The sequence below is a fragment of the Denticeps clupeoides genome, chromosome 7, assembly GCF_900700375.1.
Source record: "Denticeps clupeoides chromosome 7, fDenClu1.1, whole genome shotgun sequence".
NCBI lineage: Eukaryota > Metazoa > Chordata > Actinopteri > Clupeiformes > Denticipitidae > Denticeps > Denticeps clupeoides.
Genome location: NC_041713.1, coordinates 16,548,612 through 16,560,453, shown reverse-complemented (window position 1 = coordinate 16,560,453; position 11,842 = coordinate 16,548,612).

Below are 11,842 nucleotides of genomic sequence, written 5' to 3'. Positions count from 1 at the left end.
TGTAATAAGGCATCAGTCAGCTTTTCTGTCGGAAACGTTGTCCGTCTGGACGCTCCTGCTCTTTGTAAACAAAGCAATTTATGCAGGTCTTCTTTGTCCCAAGAGTCCAATCCATTACTGTGTGGGTGGGATCTCATTAGTGCCTTTGTCTCGGGGCATCTTGCAGCTCTGATAATGACCACTGAGAGGTCAGCGCCTCTCTTCCGTCTCGCCCTCGATTTGTTACATTTTTCTTGCCATGACTGGTCCGAGACGGAGGGTGGGGTGTCAGGCTTGATGCCGCATGCAGCGAGACCTCGGTTCTCCTCCCTCCCCGCTCCCTCTCTCAGCCTCCGTTCCGTCTCAGAGGTACAAAGTCGGCTCCTCTGTGGAAACTCTTAACCTTTCATGTCAGCGGGAGTCGGATCTCTTCACGTACGCAGCGCTCTTAACCTCTAAAGATGGAACCCAGGTGAGACGACCAGGATTGCATGATGGGAAATTTCCGTTGCCCCAAGAATTCCCATAAAACACCACGCTGCCACATTTTTTCCCTCTTTGAACATGTGCTAAATGGCCCCGTCGTGTATGCCTCATTAAGGGAAGACATGCATAATTAACAGGGAATAAAAGATTTCACACTTCTTTCCCTTACAGTGGTAAAGCCGGGGGACGTAATGAAATGAAGCCACTCTGGTCCGTCTCTGCGCTCACGTCTCACTTTTCATCAGCCGTCATCTGCCAGCGAACAATCACCAGCTGCTTTCCCGGACTGGCTGCCATTATCACATCCCACTCGCTCGTGTCCAAGGTGCCCTGCCAAAAAGTGCATCAGCCATAATGGGGAAAGTGACAGGATTGCTTTTTTTTTTTGAGGGGGGGTGTGGTTATGTATGTTGAATTACATGTGCAAACTCTGACAGTATCCTTTTGGCAGACGGAAATCATCCACTTGTGCATATCTTGTTGGAAGGAACCCCATTACGCCTGAGCCTTTAACGTACTATGGAGCTTTTGTGTGGCCAAGGATTATTTAATGACTTATAAAGACCCTGCACAGTAACTTCGAGAGTCCGCCGTTTTCACCTTGCCCGAACACAATGGTCCACTAGCCCCACTCGCCGTGGCGAGATGGTGAAAGCGCTCCCATCACACATTCATCACTTTCCCCTCTCCCTCCATTCTTTCACTGACAATGAAAATAACCCTGACAGACCAGAGCCCCTCGGCTGGCCGCGGTGAAGGCCATCACCAGCTGCTTCCCTCATCTGTCTGTCACGGTGCCCAATGATTCTGTCTCTGCTCCGCAGTGTTGACAACACCCCTTGTACGCCGCCCCTGCTGTCGGTTTTATTGACGCCGGTCAGAAAAAAAAAGTCCTCGGCTCATTACATCCATACTGCGGTTTTATCGTACAGCTGCGGTCAGGTATTAACATACGCTCACAGTGTCGTGGTGCTCTTGGGATTTCATTGGCCAACAATCATAACAATGGGAAAATCCAAGGAACTCAGTGAAGATCTAAGAAACAAGTGTTCTTAACTTGTTTGTGCTCCACAAATTGTATGAAATTACAATGTATTAAGAGGTGCCAAAACCTGTGAGAAAACACAGGAAATTGGTTAGAATGTTCAGGAACATAACAGCAACACATGGGGTCTGGCCGCTTGTCTACAGTGAAGTGATTTATTTAATCAAGATTTGAGGCACGCAAAAGAAGAAAAGAAGCCCCTGAAAAGAAGCTCCTGAATAAACACCATCAAGATCAACTGAAATCCTGGGAGAGAACTTTCTTGTCCCGTGTGACCAGTTTTTTTCAGACCTAAGATCAAACTGTGGAACATGGTGGTAGCGTCCTGCTCTGGGGCTGCTTTGCTGCCACTGGTCCAGGTACATTAAACAAAGTGAATGGAATAATGAACAATTCATACATTTTTCAACAGCTAGACGGCTGAATCTTGGACAGAGTTGGGTGTTCCAAAAGGATAATGATTCCTGACAAACTAGTGCTGGAATGCATAAAGCAGATAAAACATTAAGCCCTGACCTCGACCCTCTGAATAATTTGTGGACTATAGATAAAAGCAAAAAAAAAAATTAAACAATTCTGCCAATCTCTACAAATGCAACCTACCAATTCTGCTAGAGTCTTGTTTATGGCTGCCAAAGCAGTGAAGTGCAACGTTCGATGGGACGTGTATAATTTGTCTTCGTTTCCGAATACATTTAAATATGTGTACCAAATACCCGTCTTTTTTGTTTTGTTTGTTTACATTTATGCCCATGATGAATGTATGTTTATCCCATAGGCCTCATAGCAAGCATCAAAAATGAAACGGAAAGTAAGTGCCCTAGGGACAATGGAGAGCTTTACACTACACTTTCTTCCCCCCATTACATTTACGGCATTTATCAGACGCCCTTATCCAGAGCGACTTACAATCGGTAGTTACAGGCGATTGTGTTACCCACTAGGCTACTACCACCCTGGGTAGGAGAAACAATGGATGAGCCCGGGGAGATATTGTATACCTGCCGGGCTGATGGGGTATTTCACACGCTTAAGAAACCGCTAAGCCCTGTTAAGCGCTCCCCTGAGCTTTCCCCGGTGATTGATGTATGTGAGCAGCATATCCCAGACACTGCCCATGTCTCCATGTGCCACTGAGTAAAGGACGCCTGGCACCACCCGAGCTCACCGGCCCAGGGATTAGTCGGAAGAGCGATGGGATGTTCAAGGTGAAAACCAACTCCTTGGCGAGAAGCCATTCATCTTCCCCACACTCTCTACCAGCACCACGAAACCCAGTACAAACATGGGCTCATCTGCCAAAGGGACTTAAGTACAGAAACGAGCAACAACAGCAACAAAAAGTGTAACCAATCCGATGCATTTTCAAATTGAGATTGGATTTTTTTTTTTCTTTTTCAAACTATGGTCCCAAGGTTCCCATTTCAAAACGTATCAGCCCCACACTCACACACTCTCACAGCTACAAAGGAAAGAATTTGCATCTTATATTTCAAGAGCACTTTATTTTTCAGGCTTGTATGTGGTGGGAAATGGTTGCGCCTCTATTGGCACTTATGAATCCCGTCCATTTCATCTTAAATAATGAATTATTTAAATGTGAACGTTTTGGACTGAAAATAACCTGGAATGTTTTTTTTTCCGGCCATATTTTCCCATTGCTGTTAAAAAGACATTGAGTAATGCTCCTGCCAGATATTATCAAAACATATAGCGCTGCAATACAGTCTCCAACACACCCCACTGCTGCATTTAAAATTTACGGCATGACAAAATGCAGGCTGAGCGTTAATATTGGAATTTGGCTGGAAGGGCTGCTGCAAGCAAAGAGCCACGGGCAAAAGAAAACAAGCCACACAGAGCTGTGCTCAGTATAGCTGTGTTAGAGAAGTGGCCGAAGGAAAGGCATATGCCTACAACCACGTAACACAATGGCGCGGTCACGCCGCCTCTACGGAGCAGTGCCTCTTATCGCATTCTGAGCCATGCCTGGTCCACGGGCCTTTTCTCCATGGCTGCACTCCAAGCTTCAGACACCAGGAGAAATTGATTACCACCTCTCCCTGATTGCCGGGCCTCCATCTGCTCCATCTAAATTGCGCGTCCAGATACCAGAGCGGCCCGCGTTCCAGGGCCCCACTAAATCAAGCTTGCGAGCTCCCCATCCTGCTCCCAGCCAGAAAGAAACAATTACAGGCCTCGAAATTGATAGTGAATTATGATTCGGTGTGACGCGTTACGACTCTTCACCAAGTGGAACGCTCACCAGCATTCAGCTCAGGTCCTGTGCTCTTCGGTCAGGTCAGCACCGAGAGCTAGATGGCAGACAGTGACCAGACCTGTAATCGAACACTCGTTCAAAATATTATACAGCTGTATACAGGGAACAATTGGCAAATGGGATTTTGATGCATGACATCTCCATAGTGACACGTATTGTGTGCCCGATCCGGTCGGCATTCACTTGCGCTTGAAAAGATATCTGGAACACATCAGGCATTGATGAATGGCTGAGAATGGATTTCAGATCAAGCACCAACCCAGCAGGTTACAGACGGATCTGCAGAATTCAGTTTAAATAGTTTTAAAGTTGTCATTACTGAGACTGATCTTGGCCGCCCTTGTGAGAAAATATATTTGGCACGTGCCAAATGTATTTGAATTCTCAACTGCTGTAGACTTATGCTAATTTCATGTTTCCTCTCATATGGCGACACCAACATTTGAAGAGCTTATATTATGGCATTGACGTGGGTATTTTCCATCAGCTAGCATTCTTCAGTCAGTATAAAGAACTATTACAGTTAATGGGTGCTCCTCAAAGTCAAATTCCTTCAGAAACAAGGCTCCTTGCAAGCATTTGGAGTGCACCCAACGGAACAGTCCAGGAAGGAGGCAGGTATGCATTATTTATATTTTCCCGTCCATGTACGTTCTCATATTATTGTTGGTGTTTTCTGGGATTTGATAATATGGCATCCTGATAACAAGGTCAAAGGCGTCCTCAGAATTTACATTAATACATAGAGAAAGAGAGAAACAAGCACATGTGATGTACGGCCAGCCTGGGTTCCAATCATCTAGAATGACGTAGGTTGTGTTAGAGCTGTCAGTCACAGAATTACAGATAATTACAATTTATTTATGTAAATCCTGAGGACGCCTTTTAGCAAACAGTAGCGCACAAGTCCCAAGCTAGTGCCCAGTTTCTTTCTATTGAGCAAGCCTGTCCTTAGTATTATATTGTTTACTGAAACCCATTTTACCTCTTGTGATAATGCATAAACCAACATATTAATTTCTTGGTTTCATTATTTTGAACATCTGAGGCATCTATTTGATCTGTATTCCAAATTGTCTTATACTTAATCAAATGTATATGAATCCATATGTTTGCCTTTTTCTATCTGTTTCTGCGGTTTTTCATCCAGCTGCCTGGTTAGACTGTGTACTTTTGTATGTATTTTGATGAACAATGACGGGGAAAAGTAAAATGATTTAAAACATTTTCTCCTGACTGTGACTTTTTTTCTCTCTGCTAAAGCTTTGTTGCTGCGCAGCAACATTTGTTCTCTTTTTTTTGAGACACTTGGACTTTATTCCACAAGGGAAAATCTGTTTAATTACCTACTGCATTTCCAGACCATTGATTTACACTCTTAGCTATTTTAATTATACAATTCATTGCATTTTAAACGTGGATAAACTGCTTAAAATTCAGCGATTCATGCCAGTTGAATATTATCAGCAGATTTGGGAGCAGCGACTGTTGCATAAATTAGCAAACAAAACCTGTGGTGCTGATTCAAAGATCACTCCACATTCATTCACTTGATTTATCTCTCTCCCCTTCCCTCTCTATCTTAAAAGGCCCCCAGTTTCCCCAGTGTGGCTTAATGTGGCTGAAACTCAGACTCAAATAAAAAGCACTTAACACAATAAATCCAAAACCTTGTCCTTCTTGAATGGCGGAGCCATTATCTTTAATGGCTGCCAGCTCTCTAGAATGAAAATGACACACAAAAAAAACCCCCCAAAAAAAACCACATATACACACACACACATACAAAACCTTCAGGTCCAGCGCTACGCTCACCACACAAGGGACACAGTCAGTGTGAGTCTGCTGAAAGTTCTGCCATTCGCCGCGACACCACGAGTGCTGCAATTGAACGTGGGCTGTAAGTGGGGGCAGGAGAGTCAGGTGTGCAGAAAATATGCTTGACTATTATTTCTTTATCCTCACGGCCTGTGACCACAAGGCCAATAGCTGCAGAACTTCCCGACGTAAAGCGGAAATAATGAACTGGGGAACAACAGCTATTCCCTTCAGTCGCCGTGGTTCTGACAGAGGAACTCGAAGAAATTCAACATCTTTTTCAAGGTCCTCCGGCCATACTTTTTGCCGATCGGGTCCTTAGGGGTGGACGCAGACAAAAATCTGAATATGTGAAGCATCCTAGTCATAACGAGCCATTTGCGTTCTTCCCCTTGCATGCTCGCGCCTTGGCAATGGAGAATGGGACCATTAGGGGGCTATCAGAATCTCTCTCGTAATAGCACGGGTTTAACAGGATATCATGAATGGCAGATTGCATTCAGACCCATCAATTTGGCAAAGATACGTTTGAAACCTTTCACTTCACTTTCCATAATCACCCGCAGCATGCAATCTAATGCTGCACTGCACCATCTACGGCGCTCCCTTCCTCCTCCCCTCAGTGGCCGGATCATATAGAGGAAACGCAGGATGAACAGCATCTGCCCGCCAAATCCCACAGCTTTCGCTTTACCACAAAATTCGCTCCTGTTTTTCTCAATTTCCAGCGATCTCGGAAATCCCAGAGACACCTGCAAACATTTTTTTTCTCAGCTGCAGCCCAACAATCCTCTCCGACTAGGCTTCTCTTCTTCCTTTGCCAGACGGCCTCACCATTGTTCTTTCGGATCGATACAATGCTGAGGCGATTGTCATCGCAAACCGCTGCTTGCCGTGAGTCCATTTGTTCCGAGTGCGGAGAAATGGAGTTACGCCGCATTCCACTTGAGTTTGCTTTGCTGTAATTGTGTTGCAGGTAACCATATCAATATTGGATGATAAGACTGGTATGCCTGATGATAAAAAAAAAGATTTTCTATAGCAACAAAGTAGGTGAATGAATCATGTTTAGTTCAAAAAGAAAGCTATTCGTCCCATTTTCTTGTTTCTCCCAGTCAGGGTCACTTGGAATATGGAATAAGGCAAGAAAAAAAAAAAAAAACAGCCCTGAGTCAAATCCACATGAATGCGGGGCCCAAGCTTTCCCAACAGGACATCGCCTAGAGCATCACACTGCCTCCACCGGCCCGCCTTTTTTCCACGGTGCATCCTGGTGCCATGTCCTCCCCAGGTAAGCGAGGCGCACGCACCCGGACATCCGCACAATGGCAAAGAGAGTCCATTTCTTCTTCCAGTTCCCATGCCTCTGCGCCCACTGTAGGCACTTTTGGTGGTGGACATGAGTCAGCCTGGGTCTGCGGCAAAACAGACCCAAGCAAAACAAACCTTCATGCACCGTGTGATCTGACAGCTTTCCACCAGAACCAGCATGGTTTTTCTCTCCAGTTTTCTTCACTTAGATCAGACAACACAGGCCTGCCTTCAGTTCCTATGTGAATCAACGAGTCTTGCTAACCCACGTCCCTGTCTCCAGCTCGGTATTCCTTCATTCGACCACTTTTGGTAGGTCCTGACCAGGAACATCCCACAAGAAAGTCTATAAACCCCGTCGTCTAGCCATCACAACCTGGCACTTGTCAGAGTCACTCAGATCCTCTGACACTCACAATTTTTTATTTTTTTTTTTGCTTCCAGTACATGAACTTCAACACTTGCTGCCTAACATGGCCAGACCTACTGCTAGGTGTAATTGTAATAAGGTGCCAGGTGTAATTGGTACAAGATCAATGTGATTCGCATTTGTCATAATGTTTGATCAGATTTGTGTCAAATTTGAGGAGAATTTATTAAAAATCGAAACTAGCATATGGACTTAAATGAACAATTTGAGTCAATTGGCTTCATTCAAACCAACCCTTCTGTCACCATTTTTTGCTACTTTTGTGGTAAAAGGTAATCAAAATATCCAGCCATTCAGTCATGCATTAGAGCGACTCTATTGTGAGTAGCAGCATGAACTTATGGCGGCGGGTAATGGACCACTTCGTAATGGCCATGTCAAACTCACAAAAAAGCGCATTGTATTGTTCCAAGGCCTTCTGCAAATAAACAGGCATCGGTTCCTGGGAAAGGAACAGTGATGACAGGACACAAAATGAGTCACTTGCCGTTTGCCTCATGCGCTCATTGGACAATACTTCCGATTTTTTTCAAAATCAAGAAAAAAAGAGAGAAAAGTAATCAGATTATTATATTTTATTCGTTTTTGCTCTGCATTTTGCAGCAACAACAAAGCCTACAGAGAGGGTGGGCCGGGGTCATTTTTTACCTCTAATTAAGCGGCGAACAAAAGAATTCGTTTTTTATTCACTGCTCAGCATTACCATTTCCCTCCTGAGCTGGGAAAAGGTGAGAGGAAGAGGACCTCGCTTTTCCGAGAATCTCCAGGCAGCTGTGGCTCTGGGACCGCGCCGGGTATTACACTTAAATGTAATATTGAGAGCCACGGAGCTGCCCGGTTCGATTGAATAATGCGCGCGCTTCTGAGCTTGGGGTAGAAACTCCGCATTCGTATGTATAATTCACACTCCGCAACGGGGGGATTTGCGGCACAAATCCACAAATGCAATAACCAGGGAAGACAAGCCCCTAATGCTGTATGTTTCCCAACATCAAAGACACGCCCCAGCAGCTGGACCAAGAATTGTGGGATTAGCCTATAACAGCCCCAGTTGATGGGATTTATCAAAAAAAGCCTAATATATCCAAAAGAGAAAAAAAAAAGATTAAAATGAAAACACTACTGATATCTGGCCGCATTTGTAAGCATAGAGGAAACGTGGCCATACCCCTCAGCTATTATAAACTTCATAAGGGTCCACTCAGCATGGCTCAAGGACAGCTTGTAGTGAGTTTACAGGGTCACGGGAGACAAAGCAAAGCGAGGATGACTTGAAAGATCCACCTCTCAGCCCATTACCAGTTCCTGCAGGAACCCGGGGCCGGACCCGCCCGGCCTGGTGTATAAACAACCAGAAGTCAGAGTGGCAGTGGACCGTGATCCCGGGGGCGTCCATCTCAACATGTGGAATTCAATTGGATCCTCTGAGAACAATGTGGTCACTGCCTGTCATTTGACCTTGGGGCAAGACATACACACACACACACACACACACACACACAGAGACGTATATATGTGCAAAATAAAACCGTATATATGTGTGTGTGTATGTGTATGTGTGTGTGTGTGTGTGTGTATATATATATATATGTATATATATATATATATTTTTTTTTAAACAATAGCTTTACTTCAAAGAATGCAGCTACAGTATGGCAGACCTCGGGCATTCATCACGGAACTGGAGACTAATTGTTGCTCAAGATACTGATTCTCTCTACACTCATGCAGTAATTCCACCATTAGCATCCATCTCCAGCAATCAGATTCATTTACAACATGAACAATGTCTGGACAAGTAGATGTTATTTTAATCGACAACATTTTTTATATATATATATATATATATCAAAAACAGTGACATTTCCAAATGACCATTAGCTTTTGCATGGCTCAAGAATAATAATTGTAAAGGAACTGAAAAAAAAAAACTCACTCCAGAAATCCAGACCTGAATTAATGGTATTAAAGATAAATGGTTTTCTTAATAACCCCAAATGTTTAGTGGTGAAAATAATCTCATATGAAATATTTACTGTTGAGACGCGTCAGACCACCTTGAACGTGCCGGATGACCCTTGGTGTTAACTCCACAAGCTTAATAATCCCAGCATATAACACATTTCTTTTTAAACAAAATGCTGTGGTTCTGTGGAGCCTTTAATAGCCAGAAACAGGCTCTGCTTCAGCAGCGCACACAACAATCATTTAGATAGCCCCTAATGGACCACCAAAGCAAATGAACCTCCATATACCAATAAACCAAACTCCATTTTCAATATCGCTCCCAAAATATTGAAAATCAGTTTGGCTGAATGCAGCGTAGCAGCGGCCGGGTCCCTTGTTGTTCTGCCGTTAATGGAAATGTGCTTCATAATTACCCCAGTGGTCCTTGTAGCATTTTTCCATTACAGCCGCTTTGCCGCCTTGAAACACAGAGATGGCCGAGCGCAAGCTGTCGATTCCGAACTTCCAGCTGGACAATCTGCAGAGCCATAAAAGTATGATGAAATCATATTTATATATATATATATATATATATATGATTTCATTATACTTTTTTCATTATACTATATATATATATATAGTTAAAAAATCACACAGGCCGTATGATATGCGGGTTTGCGAAAACGGGGGGCTTTGTTGACCATTCAGCTGCAGATTTTATCTTGGCTGACGCGTACACGGCCAAACGGCGTTTATTTGAAGTCAAAGAATTCATGAAGCCATTAAAAATGATCGATTGCGACTTATTCTGACACTTAGGGCCTCCCGTTCAGCTTCCACAAGTGCAGTCAGTCACAGTCACTGCTGGCACACGACAGTCCAGTGCTGCCACCTCTTGGTGCCCAAGTGCATGATTTGCCCTTCATAATCATAAATGTGTCTGTCGAAGATTAGGAATGATGTAAAACATCGACTTTTATACTTGTATGTATTACTATTTTGTGACTGCACAAAATGGACAATTATTGCTGGAAGTCTCCTAGTCTCAAATGATAGATGAATGTTTTATAACTGTCATTTGATGCATTTTAACTGTTTATTCAGTTTAAATGTATTAATTAAATATTTTTTATTCTTTATGCAGAGACATGGTATGTTGGCTAATGAAATCATGCAGTTCATTGAATCTTCGTTGCTATTTATTACTCGAGGCTATTCATTTAAAGTGAATACACAGCAGCACAGCACACAGTGCACACAGTGAAATTTGTCCTCTGCATTTAACCCATCACCCTGAGTGAGCAGTGGGCAGCCATGACAGGCGCCCGGGGAGCAGTGTGTGGGGACGGTGCTTTGCTCAGTGGCACCTCAGTGGTAACTTGGCAGATCGGGATTCGAACCAGCAACCTTCTGATTACGGGGCCGCTTCCTTAACCACTAGGCCACCACTGCCCCTGCCACCACTGCCCCTGTGTTTATGTGTTTATTTGTGTAATATGCAGTTTTTACGTGTGAGTACTGTTTAGTGCTTATTACATCCTTTTATAATCATCATTTTGGATCTGCCTCATACACATCATTCCTTTATCTTTGTTTTCCAGCAGATGTCAGCCTTGAGTTGTGACCTGCAGGAATGAGGACAGACCTTCAATTTCAGAGATTCCTTGGGTCCATTCCCCTGGCCAGTTTTCTCCATGTGTGCACACAGACTCCAAATCCTGAAATGGAAAATGAGTAAAATTGATGCCCTGTTCTAAATTTTATACCGTTTTTGTTTCTTCCACTTGGTGTTATGAGCAATAATCACCTAAAACTTTTTATATCGCTGGAGTTTGTAAAATGTTAACCCTACAATTTGCAACTGTGCTTCTGTGACCTTTCAAATGCTTCTGTATGTTTAAATCAAGGCCAACGATATTTTGATATGTTCCCCTGCCCTGCTGCAGTGCATGGAAGGTTCTGGTGGTCGGTGGACAGAACAGGGACCAGGCGGATGCAGTGTCCCCCTGGGGGCCTGATTGGTGGACAGAGACAGCAACCTGCAGTGGAAAGTAAAACAGTCCCATTGTTGCGCATTGTTTAGCTGCGATGAAAAATGGACCCGCGACGTGCTGTTTCTAGGGGGCAGCGGTGGCCTAGCGGTTAAGGAAGGTGCCACTGAGGTGCCACCGAGCAAAGCGCCGTCCCCATACACTGCTCCCCGGGCGCCTGTCATGGCTGCCCACTGCTCACTCAGGGTGGTGGGTTAAATGCAGAGGACACATTTCACTGTTTGCACCGTGTGCTGTGCTGCTGTGTATCACGTGTGACAATCACTTCACTTTCACTTCACTGGAGACAGGGAGCTGGCGACCTGCCTTCTGGCGACCCCGAACCTCCATCTCCTTGTAGCTTGACCCCGACATCAAGTGCATAGGCAACCATGTCCGATGTCCAAACATGGCTGCACGTCCACTGTCCATCCGTGGCCGGGGACGAAGTGGGGCGCGCGCGATGCGTCCCGCCACCGTCCCCGGTGTCCGGGCCGCGTTTTTAACCTCTAATG